Below are 16,324 nucleotides of genomic sequence, written 5' to 3' on the forward strand. Positions count from 1 at the left end.
ATATCAAGCTGAATTGTGTCAAGTTGTTCTTGCTAACCAGAATACTTTCTTCTTTTCGGTTCAATCCATACCCTAAGAAGATTCAGAAGTTTATTTATAATATCTTTTTGAGATACAGGATAGGTAGGTAGATGAGGCAGCCACTCATCTGGTAAGCATTTTTCATTGACAGTAAAAAAAAAAAAAAACCCAAAATTAAAAGACATACCTTTACACCCTGAATAAGCATTTTAAACTCAGTCTTTCAATATAATTGTAGTGACCCAGCAATTTTTTTATTTATTTAAGGGTTTTATTTTAGTAAGAAGACAGTGAGATCATGCTCCAGCTTGCATACCAAAGGTTTGAAAGTCAGTATTGTGGCAGAGGTCTCTGCTCAGAATTAATCTTTCTACTGTATTTTATGGTTTATTGTGTAAGAGCCAGTAGTAATAAATTAGTCCCCGAAAGAGGTTTCTTTCCTGGTTTCATATAGCAAATCAGAATCATAGAGAATTGCAGAAATATTTGGCCTTCCTGATTGATACTTCTGGATCTAAGGATACCTGCTTTGAAATTCAGAGGAAATACATTGGAAAAATCCCCATTAAGCAGAATTGAATTGGAAGCATAACTGTAATCATGAAAACTCAATTCAAATAAGATTTTACTATGTCTTACTTTATATGTCTGTCTTATGTTTTCTTCCAATTATGGAAGGATTCTCATAAATCAAGGAAAAGTTTTCACATAATTTTCAAGTAAGACAGAACAAGAAAATACTTGGAAACAAAGGGAAAAAGGCCTCCCAGTTCAGCAGATATGTAAGTTTCAAACCACTGGAGTAATCACTGAGAAGACATCAACATCCAAACTCAAATGGATAAGGTTCCTGACCTCCACGTTACTGATCCGTTGGCATACTATACTTTATTTATTTCATCTTCAGAGCCTCTGTATCCAGTCTAAATAATGTCAATGTCAATACATAATTTAGCATAAAGTGACACTTCAAGAGAAAAATTAGGTAAATTAATTTAAAATGCTAATTATTAAAGAAAAAATGGTTTCTCAGCTAGGTGGACCTTTGTCTCCCAATGTCCTTTCCACAGCACAGAGTTTGCCATTTTCAAAACAATCCACCCAGGTTATTCTGGGGTAACCTCAGGGCCTGGTCAGCTGGCATTTCCCTCCCAGTAAACCTTCAGCTCAGCTGCCTCACAAGTGTGCAGCTCATGTCTCCAGTGGGTGAGATACAGAGAAAGCAGCTCTCTCTGGTAGCCAACTCAAAAGATTCCAAAAGCATGACTCATTGGTTCCTCTTTCCAATTTTTAGGAGAAAAAAAAATCCATCTTTTTTGGTTGCCTTTCCCTATGTAAAAACTAGTACCTTCCAATCCATGCTGCAAACCTTTCCATAGGTTGCTTGTTTGGTAGGGAGTCTTAGGAGGAACTCAGAAGTAGCTGAAGAGAGAAGAGCAAAGAATTACAACAAAGTGGGCTGCAACTTCCTTACCACCTGCAAAAGAGGTTTTCACTGATTCTCTGCTGTTTACAAGGTATCCAAGAAAAAACAGGGCACAGTGGGGCACCAGAGGGACACTAGTTCAGAAGGCATCGTCAGAAGGCACTGGAGGGCGGTGACCACTGGTGCCTCCAGTAACTTCTGTCAGCCTCTACCCTGACCCAAGGAAAAGAGTCTGGAGGGATCACAGAGCTGGAGCCTTGCAGAGTTGCATGGTGCCAATCGACACAGCTTGTTGTGAGGGCCATGATTTTGGTGTGAAGGCTATCCTTCTCAGCTCCGCTTTGGCTGGTGCCTGCTCCTCCTTGGAACTTCTGTTGCGTTGTGGAGAACAGGCACGGTGCCACCCAACAGATGGTCGTGTGTGTAGGCACGCTGGAAACCTGGTATGTACAGATCTGGAGCCAGATTTCCCCTCCAAAGAGGAAAAACGTGTAGAGCTTCTGCCTGTTTTGTTGTCTAAAGTCATCTCTGCTTTTAATACTCCCAGATACTCTCCGGCATGGCAAGAGTGGCTTTTGGTCTCTAGTGCAGAAAGATAAATTATACCTGAAAGTGAGGAAAGAGATTTTGTGGGATGTCTCTGTGCAACAAAATCGATCTCTACAAAATGTGGGGTGTTGAGTGGAAAATTAATGGGTGTAAAGTCCCTCCAGAGGATAAGTATACGTAGAGTGGATAGAAAGGCATATTCTTCACATGTGGGAAACTTCTCAGTTATCTCCACATTTCATCCCAGTTGTTATTATAAATTCCACTAGTCTCCTTCTTGCTATACAATATGGCAGGAGGCTTGTTCTTCTCAGATTGAATATGATATTAAACAGGATTTTGCTTCTCATGGTTCAGTAGTTGGAATCTAATTTATGCAATGCACACAAAAGAGAATAAATAATGTTATTTTCCAGAGACAACCCAATAAAATCTACACACCAGGTTTTTTTCAATACAAACAGCCATTGCAGGGCAATTCATGTATTTGTTCCACTCTTAATATTTCACTTAGAAAGAAATATTTTCCAGGAAACTAATCTAAACTCTTCCCTTCTGTCCCTGGCCTTGCTTTCAGTTTTTCCTCAGCAACTCATAGCAGCGAAAGTGATTTTCCTGTTCATTGCTTACTGCCATCAGCCTTAGTTGTTTTACTGCTTTTCTTACCCCTTATCTCAGTACCAGTATAACATAGCTGCTTCAAAAACAATCACAGTACTACATGCCTGCTTTGTTTTCAGCTGGAATTCCTTTTTTGTTCTGTTAGCTATCTGTGCTTCACAGCACACATCATCTCTTCCTCAGAGGATCTCTGTGATTTGATTTCCTCTGCTTTACCCCCTCTTCTTTGTAACTGGTCTAATCTAATGTCAGGTTCTCTTGGTGCTAGATCAATTCTGTCAGGCTGCTTTCAAGAGAATTTGAAGAAACTGATAGGAGTAAAAATTGTGATAGGGGAAGCCAGGATTTCCAGATATTTGGATCCCAAATTTCTGTTTTGTATTGTTTTAGGGCAAAAGAAATGGAGCCTCTGTTTCTAATAGGAGAAACAAGACTCCATGCTCCAGTTTTAATATTTGTTACTGAAAGCATGATTTCAGCTTGGTCAGCTCAACTACATAAATGACAGCAAAGCAAAGACGCTTCGCTGTACTCCTTGATCAGCATTCCCAGCTCCCTGACCTGGTCAGTATCTGGAGCTGCTGAACAGTCTGAACATGGTCAGAAAAACAAACAAAAAAAGCCAACAAAGAACACCAAACAAAAACCTCAAATGAATACACAAAAACACTAAACCAAACCAAAAACTCAAACAAACAAACAAAAAACTGTTTTTATAGGGTATTTATAGGAGGTGTTATAAATCCTAAACTGAATAGCAGCGAGTCCAGGAGCAGCCAATTTCATGTCATTTCATCTGCCTGAACAACTAAAGAAAATTTCTTCCATCATTTTTGTATTAAAAGAGTCACATCCAGGGGCCTTGAAAGTTAAGTTTCTTTCAGAGTGACTAATGGGCCCAATCATCCAGTCCCTCTGCTTCTGTCATTTGAGCTGGCAATTTCTGGTACAGATGAGATGCAACTTCCAAATAGAAAAGGCTGCACAGCTGCACATGACACACCGGTGCTGTCAAAAGACAAAGCCCTTTTCCCTCCTGCAGTGTATCTGTTATAGAAACATTTTAGAATATCTCTGTGGAAAGATCTGTGCTAGCTAACACCGGGCGTAGGCATGAAGATGCAGAGTACAATATAGGGAAGATTATGCCTTTAGCTGTGGAAGAGTTAATGCATGACGTTTGCATTTGAATGTAATAACTGACCATGTCTAGTGTGAAAAATATTTTCTGTTGGCAAGTATGTGTTTGATTGAGGTTACAGAAAGGGCTCTATGGTGACCTTGACGTTTTTTGGCTACCAGAGCCCCCATCAGATTCTCCCCTTCCTCATCAGGACAAGAAGAGAAAATAGATGAAAAAAAGCTTATGATTAGAGGTTATATAAAGATTACTGATTACTGTCATAGACAAAACAGACCCAATTTGAGGAAATTAATTTATTAACATTTAGTAACGGGTTATTAGTCCTGCCAGCAAACCTGATTCAGTACGGGCTCCCTCTCTCCACGGGGCCACAGGTCCTGCCAGGAGCCTGCTCCAGTGTGGCATCATCCATGGGAGGATATGGCAGGTGGATATGTGTTTCACAGTTAACCTCCAAGGGTTAATTTCAAAACCTTTCCATGATTTTTTTCTAAAATATATACAACTGGAGCTTTATGTTCTTAAAATACTATGTAGTACTACTACAAACCCCCCATAACTCTTTCTATGAGATTTTTTTTTTTATTATTTTTTTTTTCCCCCCTTTCTCTCTTTCTCTTAAGGTCATGTTGATGGGCTTATGCTGTACCATGGATAATCAGGTCATAAATGGTTGAACATGATTCTTGAGAAATTTTCTGCTCTAAATGCAAGACCCTTTAAAAGGGTCTACTCTTCACATGATGACTGTATGCATCTCAGAATTTTATTTACACTACAGGCGGAATTTCAAATTTTGAACAGCATTGCAAACTTTTTTGGTTTTTTGTGTGGTGATATGGTAGATGGAACAGAGAGCAGATGTTTTTATAGACAGCTCTTAAATTCATATTTTTTTACATGATAATCTGAAAATGCAGGAGACTGAGTTGGAAATCCATTTAACTCCTTTTCCTTTATTCCTTTCTCCATCTGTAAGTTGTATTATTTGTGGGTGAAGCAGTGGAAGACAGGAAATGGATGAAGCTGGTAGATCTGCCTACTTAAGGAGAAATGTAACATCCCCAACACAAGAAAACCAAAAACTGAAATTTCACCATGCACAAGAGAAAGCATAATGACAGAACAAGAATGATACAAAAGAACGGACAGAATGCTACCTACAAAACCTGTCCACAAAATATGAAACCTGATAAAGTGATTTATTCTATTCAGAATATGACAAAAGGACAAAGAACTTTAGAATCCAGGACAGACTTTATGGGCAAGTGAAATGTGAAGTTGATAATTAGGAAAAATCCCCCTAAAGTACTTGTTCTTCAACAATTGAATTAGAAATCTGCTGGGTTTGCCACTTGAGGAAAGAAAGCTGTACATCATTACAGGTAAATCACTGGAACACCTACTTAATGCATCACCGTAACAGAAAAAGGGAAATGATATGTCAGAATGCACACAAAAATGGGCCGAGGAGAGTAGTGCAAAACTAATGCCATTATGTTGCTAGTTATACAACCCCAGCCACCATTTCTTGAGAAAAAATTGTACAGAATTATAGAGAACTTGAGAGAAAGGCATAAGTATTAAGAACACAGTACAACACTTAAGAGGAGATTGAAAATTGTGTAATAATTTCCTTTACGAAGAAGATTAATAAGAGAAGATGAGAAATAACTATTCTAAATAAAAGAATGTGATAGAAAATGTAGAGAGAGAATTTCTGTTTCCTCTGTCTTGTGATGCAAGAATATGGAGGTATGCTAGCAAATCTGAAAGCTGGCAGAATGAAAACTGATAAAATCCATTCCCTACAAGAGATAATTGTGAGTGTGGAGTCAATGCATTAATAGAGGTGCAATTGAGGTCAAGGATTCTGCAAGGTTGAATGGCATTTGAATGGTTACATGAAATAATGCCAGAAAGAATATCAGAAAGAAGATAAAGCCTCAGTTTTCAGACCCAAACTCAGTTTCTAACTTCTAGGAACAGGTAGAGGCTCTCAGTACCTCTATGTACCTGTATGCTTCGCATGAACTGCATTTCTCACTGCTATTGGTGAGATCCCCACAGTACGGCTAATGGAATTTCTCACATCAGTCTCATTTACAGGGTTGTTCCGATTGCATTTTGGGTCTGTTCTCAGTAACATGACAGCATTGCAGATGGTGTAAAAGCCTGTCTCCAGAAAACAATTCAGTCATCACTTCCATTTTCAAAATCCAGAGATGAGTCATTCCCCTCCCACAGGTAAATGTATTTGTATGAACATCAAGCTCTACAAACTTGTATGTATATCCTCACAGCAGGAAAAAAAAAAAAAAAAAAAAAAATTACAGCACAGTCCTTCTCTGTATTGATAAAAGGCAAGTTTCAGCCCACCTTTAACCACTCTCCAATTTAGCAAGTGCTCTTAAAGCAAACATAATTCAAATTCAAATGCGTATAGCAGTGACACACTGGACTGTGGTAAAGGCAGTATAAAAAGTACAGGTTGGTAAGTGAAGGATTGTGAAAAGTGTTCCTTGGAGAGAGTAGGAACGCAGTTGTCAGCCATAATTCTTAGAAGTCCATGGAATCACAAGATGATCAAGCAAAATGTACCACCAGCAAGTTTCTGGTGACACAAAAGTGGAAGAATTTGCTGATATGCAAAATGGTTGTGTTTTCTTGGAGAGAGACCTCAACAGTCCAGAGAAATGCGTGATCCTTCCCCTGTTATTCAGCACTGGTGAGGCTGAATCTGTAGCACTGGACTTTTTAGTCTGAGAGAGATGCTGATGTACTGGAGAGAGTCCAATGAAGGGCCTCTAACATGATTAAGGAAATGGAGCATCTGAAACATGAGGAAAGTCTGAGAGAGTCAGGAATGTCCAGCCTGAAGAGGAGAAGGCTCAGGGTCACCTGCCTTGGAGATACTCAAAGGCCACCTGGACATGGTCATGGGCAGTTGGTTCTAGGGGGCCCTGCTTGCTCTTGGGGGTTGGCCCAGATGGCCTCCAGAAGCCCCTGAACCATTCAGTGTTTCTGTGGCTTGTTACTGCCTCATGTCCTGCATTACTGCAGCAGACTCTTCCTGCTCTGGAGCAGGGCTGGCATTTAGCTGTGATGAATTTCATGGGATTCCTTTTGGCCTGTTCCTCTTGGCTTTCTGTGACTCTCTGGACCTCATGCAAACTGTCTTGTCCCACAGTTTGGTGTTATCAACAAACTTTATGAGAGTTCACGATCTAAAGGAAATAACTAGATGGAATGCATTAGTATTAACACGTTATCTGCCACTCACTGAGGATCTGTTGTGAATGAGGGGTCTCTCCACTCAGCATAAAGCAGAAGCTCTCAAACTCAGGTAAGGAATCTTAAACCTTGAGAGTCATCCATTCATCCTAATCAGCAAATAGACAGCTCTCCATCTACATTCACTCAATAGAAAAAGGAAAGATCCTGAATTATCAGAATTAATCCCCGCTTGTAGAGAAATGGTTAGCCATTACTGTAGCCATAACCCCATAACTTCTCCATTTACAGCTAATTCTGGTATGGTGCTGCTCTGCTGGACCCTGAGGTTTCTTTGTCCATTTTATTTGTCCAACAATAGGTATCTCTATCCAGTTGAGGAATACCTTAGATAGCAAATACCCATAGTACCACAATGTTTTAAAACCCGTGCAGATTTCAAAGCAGCAAGGATGACTGTCAAGCCAAAAACCAGGGATAGGAAAACTCATTTATCCCTTTCTGCTGTTTGAGCTGTCAGATACCCGTGATGCACTTCCAGCTCTGGCTTTGCTGGCTAATCTGATCCCTGACTGCCCATAAGTATGTCCTTCGTGTGTGACTTTCCAAACCTGTGTTCCTGTGCATATTTTGCTCAGGTGAGGACAAGCACACAGGCTGCCCTCCCACACCAGGCTGTACCATCAAGCTGTACCTACAGTGTCACCTGCAGGTGGAAGAGGCTGAAAGGGCTGTGCCTGCTGCTTCTATGTGAAAAAGATTTTTAATAACTGCATTGTATAGGACATGGAATGAGAGAAAGGACAAGACAAGCTGCACCACGGTTCTTTGTGGGAAGTAGAGCGGTGGATTTGGCATGTCACTCAAACAGCAAAAATGGGTAGGTGAAGAGCACTGTCATTAGTGCCTCTCACACCTCTCACATTCCCCACTGCTATTGCTCCTGTGGCATACACAGGCATCAAGCACTGGATGATTTGACCATAAGTGGAGTGCTGTATCAAAACACCTGGACAGGGAGCAATACACAGAAAACCTGTGTGCATGGACAAAAGGGCAAGACAAATACCCAGATCCCAAATTCTAGTAAGGCAGATTTTCTCTCATCTTCTGAAATATCACTATAACTCACCAAAATGTGCCAGAAGAAGAAAAACCAGTGTCCATTACTAAAATCCTTTAAATGACTGTGTTGCCAACCGTCAGCACCAGTGACTCAGGCTTGCTCACAGATTGATGATTTCATAGCACCATAGAGTTACAGAATTGTTTGTGTTGGAAGGGACCTTAAATTGGTCTAGTAGACTTCTACTAGACCAGTTTGCTCAAAGCTGCCTCCAACCTGATTGGGATCCAACAATTTGCCTTGGACTTTTTGAGAAAAATCACGTATTTTTTACCTAGCCAGCACAGGAAGGCTCTGCCTTTCTGTAATGGTTTCCCTCAGGCTACAGATTGAACCCATGCAGGGAAAAATCACACTTACAGGACACTGATCAGCCACAGTGTTTGAGATCATCAGGTTAGGTCAAGGAGTTGGGGGGAAATAGTGTATGCTGTTTGGCTAAATAGTATTTTGCCTTAACATGATATTACAGGAACTTTCTTCATGATTGAGAAGGCTTCTGAGGCAGCTGAAATGCAATGGTGACCCTGTAAATAAAAGGCCGACTTGGTAACCAACCTTGTATTTTTCACCAAGCCACAAGAAGCTGTGGGAGAAAGAGAAGAAAGCTGACAGCAAACTCATAACTTTAAAGAAAAACTTAAAAGTATCTTTGGATGTCCTTTCCTGAAGACATTAAAGTTCATTGAAATTCCTGACAAACTCCACAGCAGTACTGGATAACCTGGACTAACAAAGAGAGGTGTCTCCAATTCTCCCTCTCAGCAGAGGCAATGGCAGCACACCACTATGGGCTATTGTGAGTTGTTTTTCACAGAAAAAGCCTGTAAAACTACTTCATATCTATAAGGTTGTTCATACATTAAAATTATGCAAATGTATCGGATAAGAAAATTTTTATATTGATACTCTGCCAATTCTCTCTCTTTCATTTCCTTCTTCTTCCAAATTAAAACCTATATGATTGTGTATTTTTAAATCCCTAAGCATTGTTCCAGCTGGTGAGATTCTAGGACACTGGTGAAATATGCCAACCTTTATTGCTAATGCAGAACTAAACAAAGCCTACTTATGTCCATGGCTCAACTGCTAAAATCTTTGGTACTATTTTCATACAAACTCATTTTATCCATTCTGGTCAAACTCCTTTACTTCAGCTGGAAGCGTGAAAAATTTTAAAGTAGTAGCACTTTCCTGAGAGCTGAGCTTATGAATTTCACCCCAACTTTATGAGGAGATACTGTGACATTTAATGTGAGAAGTAATTATAAAGAAGTATCATTATTTTTTAGAATTAATGAGGAACTGTGTGTCCTGTAACACTCTTCACCATTGCTTAAGAGCCTGTCAAGTCAAGCATCCATTATTGTTTACTAAGGCTTTAAAAACAAGTTATTTTAAGGTTATTACTATTTTTCTGAGAGATACCAGTTATTTTTATATTTATTTATAACAGTTTCATTAGTTTTCTAAATGTAAAGATAAGGCTTCTGCCACAGTGGTGCAGACAATGACAGAGAATGTTTTTTAGATAGGCTGATTTATTGAGAGCTCTACATAGGATAATCTCAGAAGGGAAATTGATTGTCTCAGACAGTTGACCATGTGCTGCCTGGTTGGAGATGGGACTCTGTGAGGATCATTGCAGCACCACCCTCCAAACTGTACTCAAGGGGGATTTTTTTCATATCCAGATGGGCCAAGGTCCTACACAACACTGCCCAGACAAGCAAGGTCCACTGACACTGATTTTCTTCAATTGTGCAAAAGCTTTTCCTGTCTCCAGTAGGTAGAAAGAGGTTTTCCACATGACCATTCCTGCAGCTGCAGAAGCAGTTTCTACTGACCATACAGGTGTCCTGTTTATGTTCAGTTTGGTCAATTCTGCTGCAGGAATGGCCTCAGGACATCTTTGGGACTGCAGCACTGCATGTCCATTGGTCTGTGCACAGCAGCAACTGCCCAGGGGAGTCTGCAGGGCTGTGCAAACTCCCCTGGAGAGCAGCTGTCAAAACTGGTCAAATGCTATCATAGTGAAGCAAGTAGTGCAGCTGAGCACTTTGTCACACATCAGCGCACTGAACCAAAGCAGTCCTGTCCTCAGGGATGCTGGGGAGTTCCTGGAGTCCCCAGGGAACAAGTGACTAAGTGCACTGGGTGCGCACTCAGGCAAATCCCTGCTATCACTCAGCTACCGTGGCAAGATCCACCTTCATTTTTTTAATCAGGCTCACACGTTAAATCCTGTGACTCTTGCCACAGTAGATATATTTGGTAACCAGAACTTCAGAATAAGGACTGATGTTCGAATTTGAGTCTTTTGTCAGACAGAGCCCACTAAATTACTGATGCAAAAGAAAATCAAATAAATATTTCACTATTTTAATGACAATGTAAAATGCCATTTATTTCCCTGCATAGTAAAGTACTGCTTCTTCCCCCTTCAATTCTATTTGCCTGGTTTCTTTTGTTCTATAGCTCATGCATAATTTCACACCTGCAGAATTCTGAAGAGCTAGGATTTTGCTTATCAATTTAAACAATAAAGGCAGACAACTCTGAGAAATATGCAGACAGCCATTTCAGGCTAAACTGAAGGACCCTGGGCTGCTTATGCCAGTGGAGATTTTACTTTTTGCAGCCAGCTGAGAAGCCTTGTGCTCTTAATACAATGTTAAAAGAATGACAAAGCAAAAATCAAGTGTTTAAAACCCCATGACAGCTAGGAGGATGTTAAAAAACTGTAGTTTGCTAGGGAAGCACACACTGTGAGCATGTTCTCTGATGAATACCAGGCACTTTCAAGCAAATGGCTCTTCTTAGAAGTCCTCCAAGGGCAAGTGTGATGACTCCTCTAGCCAGGTCTATGCACTCTACAGAGATGGTGCACAGTCAGGCATAGCATGGACTGTATCTAAACCTTCCTGATCAAATCCTACCAAGAAGTTCTTCAGGTAGATAGCCAAAAGATAGAGGAAGTCAAGCTCTCCCTGTGTTTCATGCCACTGGCAAGCACCTGGGGGTATTCAGTGGTGCTGGTAGGACATAGTTGTCAGATTGGAGATGGAAAGGAGACAGATCACTAACAGAGGATGACCAAGACAGCCCTGAAATCTCTCTGAAGACTTCATACTACAGAGATAGAGAGTCAGATACGTGCTGTTACCTCTCTTGTTTCTTATCAGAAATAAGGATTATGTTGCTAGAGCAAGGCTTTTCTCCAGACTGAACACAGGGTGCATCTCAGCTCTGGAAAATGGTGTTGCTGTTGGTCCTAGGTGACAAGGGATCTGAAGAAGGAAAGTCACACTTGGAAGCAGGAAAAAAGGATGCTGCAAAATGTCACAGTGTCCAGAAATCACGCTGACCAGCGCAGCCACAGGCTAGCTCAGCGTGTCTCACTGCGGCAGCATTGTAAGGTCGGAGCGGCAGGCAGAGCGAGCCGCCTCCTCCCTGTGGGAACTTGGATCCCACCGCCAGCGACGGGCACGTAGACGCCGTAAGCGACCTCGGCAGCTAATGAAAGGCGGACTCTCCCGAGCAGGATGTAACGTAGGTTTATTGAGGCAGAGGGAGTGCGGGGCTCTGCACGCTGCACCTGCTGCCCAGGAGAGACCCTGAGGGCAGGCGCACAGCAGTTTTTAAGGGGGGGTGGAAACGGGGGTGGCGACAACCGGTCAGCCAGTCACAGGAATCGGGGGGGTTAACCGGGGGTGTGAACCATGGAACTGGGGACCAACCACAAAATGACGGGAGGGGGCCTCCCGGGCCCCAGCCTATCACTCGACAACCCTCCCGGAGCTTTCTAGAAGGCAGGGAAGGGTCTCCGAGTGACAGACAGGGCGACCACGAGGAGAGAGGGGGGAATTGACAGCGACAGGTGCAGGGAAGGGATGAATGACAGAAAACGTCTGATTATACAGTAGACAAAACAACCTAACTCATAAGGGAAAACCAATGCAGAACACAGGGGTATACAGTGGACTCAACCATTATAAAAATAACTTTAAAATCTTACAAAAATAACTTAATAACTTAATAACTTAATAAAAACAATTCTCACACCACCACAGCAAAAAGCAGTTGTGTTCCCAGAGATTAGCTAACCTGACATTTGTCTACCAGCTTGTTGATATTATGCATTGTGTGCAAGACAGTTTCCAGCTGAGTATGTTTGATGCAGTGCTTGTTCTCCAAGGGCTTGTGCTATCTCAAAGAATCGCTTTTACTCCTCCAAATTCAGGGCTATTGCCAAAAGGTGTTAAATATCTGAGCAGCTTTGGACAGAAAAGTGCAGCCTTTGTGATACTTTTCTGTCTATCAATCTTGTAAAGCTGTCTAGACTGTCCCAGGAGAGGGGGTGGAAGTGCAAATCAGATACATGTGTAAATCTAGAAGTGTAAATCAGATTCTATAAGCATGCCTTTGCAACAAGGGATAAGGTAAAAAATTGCCCGACATTCTCAAGATGAAAACCCAAGGACACTCTTGAAGCTCTGGTAATAAATTAATCTTTTCTTCTCTGGAATTAAACGAATGGCCAAATCCTTCTAGGAGGTGTGCACCACAGCTCCACATCTTTGATACAGCGCAGCTAACACCCTGCTGAAATGGGATCATGACACACAATAGCAGCAGAGCACACCACATGGGAGTGGGTCACAGTGCTGCAAAATAATTTATGTGAGCATAAGCACTGGCTGGTACCATGGAGGTAATTATTTTTATTATCTGTGATCCCATGGTGACAACAACTGTGCCCAGCAATAGCTATATCTCACCAGCACAGTAGTCACCCCCACTGCTAATGTAGTCATGGTCATTTTAGGAATTACAACAAGGTAATATCTGTGGAGAGTTATTAAACCTGCTAATGTAACAGTGCCTGGTACATGGTTTTAATATCCACTACTTACTATTTTTGTTCTTTGCAATAAAAAGCCTGAAATATCATTTCGCTTTCAGGGTTTCTGGCTGTGCCTGGGTTTACTCTGGTCCCACAGGGAAGGACAATTAAATGTTCCAGTTTTAACAGCTGACAGATCTGAATTCTGTACCCTGTCTTGAGACAACAAACTTGCTGCATTTTTTGTGTTTGCTTTGTTGTTTTGGTGGTTATTTTTCAAAGATCCAGTGTCATCTCACCATGAAGTTGATGCAGAAAATATCCAGCAGAGCTACAGGTGTGGCTTATTGTGTTTCTACATGTGCTTTCTAGAGAAATGAACTTGAACCTACAGAGGCCCGTGCTAGTGGCTTTCAATGAGACCTGTGTGTTTTTCTGTAAGGCCTTTTCTACTGAGAGAGAAATAAGGTGTTGATGATAAGCTATTAGATAAGGATGTTTATATAAAATGAAGACCAGACTCAGCGATACGGATTCTCTTGGGCAAGAGCCAAAGAGGATGTCAAAGCGTGTGCTGCCTTTGGGCTGTGTTCAAATCACCTGCTGCTGCAGCCACCCACCCAGCCAGGGCTGCTTCTCTACCTCCTGGCAATGAGCAAGCAAAGAACAGGCAGGGGAAGGAATTGCAAAGAGCCCAGATATGGTTCCACAGCAGACAAATTCCCTGATGGTATACAGGCAAAACTAGAGGGAAAAACGAGTCTGTTCCCAAAGCACTAAAACTTCTGACACCTCTTGGTATATGTTAGCAAGCCAGTTTGTATTCTGGACCTTATTTTGCTAAAGATAATTTGTCATTAGGCAAATCAGTTCCTTGGACAAGGTTTGATGGAATGCTGCACTAAACTCTACAGACTGCATGCAAAGCCTTTCAACCAATTTCCTCCTTGGCACTTCCCAACTTGCAATGCCATTTTGAAAGCAGCCAGTTCTGAGGGGAATTCTGTTGTTGTCTTTGTTTTCACATACAGATGTGTTTTGTTCCTCAATGCTCTGTTATCCATGAGGGCTCTTGGTATATTACAACTATCTTTTTCACTGGTTGAAGCCATATTCCTTTGAATCTTATTCTCTAGTTTTCTTTTTTCTCTTCACCCGAGTAATTCCCCTGACTCTTCTCAGTTCCTGGGTATGCCAAGAAATGAATCTTTGTATTTTCACCATTGAGAAAGTGAATTATCTATGGCAAACATTCTTTGTAGCAAAAGTGCAAAACTGAAAAAAAAAACCAAAAAAAAATGGAGTTACGAGTCATGTTCAGCAAATAATCAGGAAGCAAACATTTAAATAAAAATAATGTACATATTCGATGGAAAATGCTACAAAGAAATAGGAGGAAAATTCAGCTCAACTAAATCAGGGCAACATACAGAAAAGCAAAGCTACATTTTGAACAGCAGTTTTCTTTTTGAAATGGCAAATAAAGCTGCATTAAAAAATAATGGACGTGTACAAAAGATAAAAGCACATGTCACCAGGAGGACAGCATTTCCTGTCTTTATGTCATCCTCCCCATTACTTTTCCTCAGTCTGATAAATCTATGGGAAATTCTTTCTGCAAAACAGGCTTTTCCTCACTTACTGTGTGTACTTGTCATTTTCACCTGCTTGCTTCCTTAACCTCTGCAGCAGATGCTATTAAAACAGCTCTGAACAGTTCTGTGTACTTCAGCTTTGGTTAATTGGAGCCTTCCCTCCTCTTTTTTTAGACCTGGGGTGTTTTGTTCTTTTTTTTTTTTTCTGAGCCTATACATAAATATTTTATTTCCTACCATATTTCTCTTTCTAAGACCATTTTCTTTGTGGTCCATTTCTTCATTTACACCACACCATCTACTGAGGCGTGTGGGGAGGGAGTAGGAATTCACAAACACGCCCAAAGTGAGTCATTTCACTCATCTATTCATTCCTGAGTGAGATGTCACATTTTTCAAAATTGACTACATTGGAGGCTAATTAAGGAATTAAGTGACACTGGAACTGGGTGACACTGGAAACTGCAGCGCCCAGTTTAAAGGAGAAATGCATTTTCATGGCATCAATTATTTACATAAGGGAAGAAAATGAGCAAGGTTACTGCTATGAGTCAGGCAGAAAAGTTCTCATGGGGCAGTGAGCTGGGCAGTGAGCTGCCTGCACTGTTTAAAAACAGAAGCTGTAAAGAATATCTTTCACTTTTCATGCATGAATAGTAGAGAAATTCGCCCCTGTATTTTGCAGGGGTGTCTGACAAGTAGTTCTTTAATTGAAAAAATGCCATATCATTAACCATTTATTAAAGAGGAAGGAGAGTGGAGTGAGAAGTGGCTTTCAGGAACAAGAGGTTTGGCTTTATCTCAGTGTTTATTTTAAATGTACGCATAAGGAGCCACACAGCAGAGTGCTGCCTAGGAGCAGGTGAGCCACTGGGCTGCTTCTGCTCCTCCCACACTGCTCCTGTTGGGGACCGCTTATTGTTAAGATTCAACAAGAATTTTCTCTTGCAGGCATTGTTCTGTTCTCAGGGATGGGGATGTAGATCAGGACTGCCAGGTACTGCAAAGCCAGAATAGCCTTGGCATCACCTGTTCCAGAGAAGGCAACACGGCCCCACAGCAACACTTCAGCACAGTGACATGTGGGTCTGAACCCATGACACAGACTCCACCAGGAATGTCCTAGGTACAGGAGGACTATGGGAAAACCTCCAGTGTTTGGGGCTTTTTGTAATGATTTGTAGACAATGAATTTACTGATGAACTAGCCAAGCTTTTATAGATTATGCTAAAACTAGATATGCCACCCTTCTCTAACTACTATATAATTGCCTCAAGAAAATGTAATTAAGACACTATTGATTTGCCACACATTTCCAGTGTCACAGATCAGTTATGCCACTGACATTTACACAGGCTCCTTTTGACCTGGAGCACACGGTAAATACTCAGTCAAGAAGTAATCTGCATTACACTTTCTGGATGTAATAATCTGCTATACACAATTAAAATTGATTAGGTCTTGATTTTTCAGAGTATCTGAGAAATTCATAGATTTTTCTGAGACAGAGAAGAATGTTGCTTGATTCAGATACGTACTAAGTCTGAGCCTAAAGTGAAGAATAAACCTTCTTTTTTTTCTAGCAACCATCTTCTCATTATTGCAAGAAAAAATTGTCTTCCTCCCTTGGATGACAGCACAGACATTAAGAAATAATTCTTTTCTCCTTACAAACTACAGTCTTCAATGTTCAAATTAATTTTAAAGTCATGCTTATCATGAAATTCAAGATTATTGTTATTACTGTTATTGATGGGTTTC

This window comes from Hirundo rustica, chromosome 2, assembly GCF_015227805.2.
Source record: "Hirundo rustica isolate bHirRus1 chromosome 2, bHirRus1.pri.v3, whole genome shotgun sequence".
Lineage (NCBI taxonomy): Eukaryota > Metazoa > Chordata > Aves > Passeriformes > Hirundinidae > Hirundo > Hirundo rustica.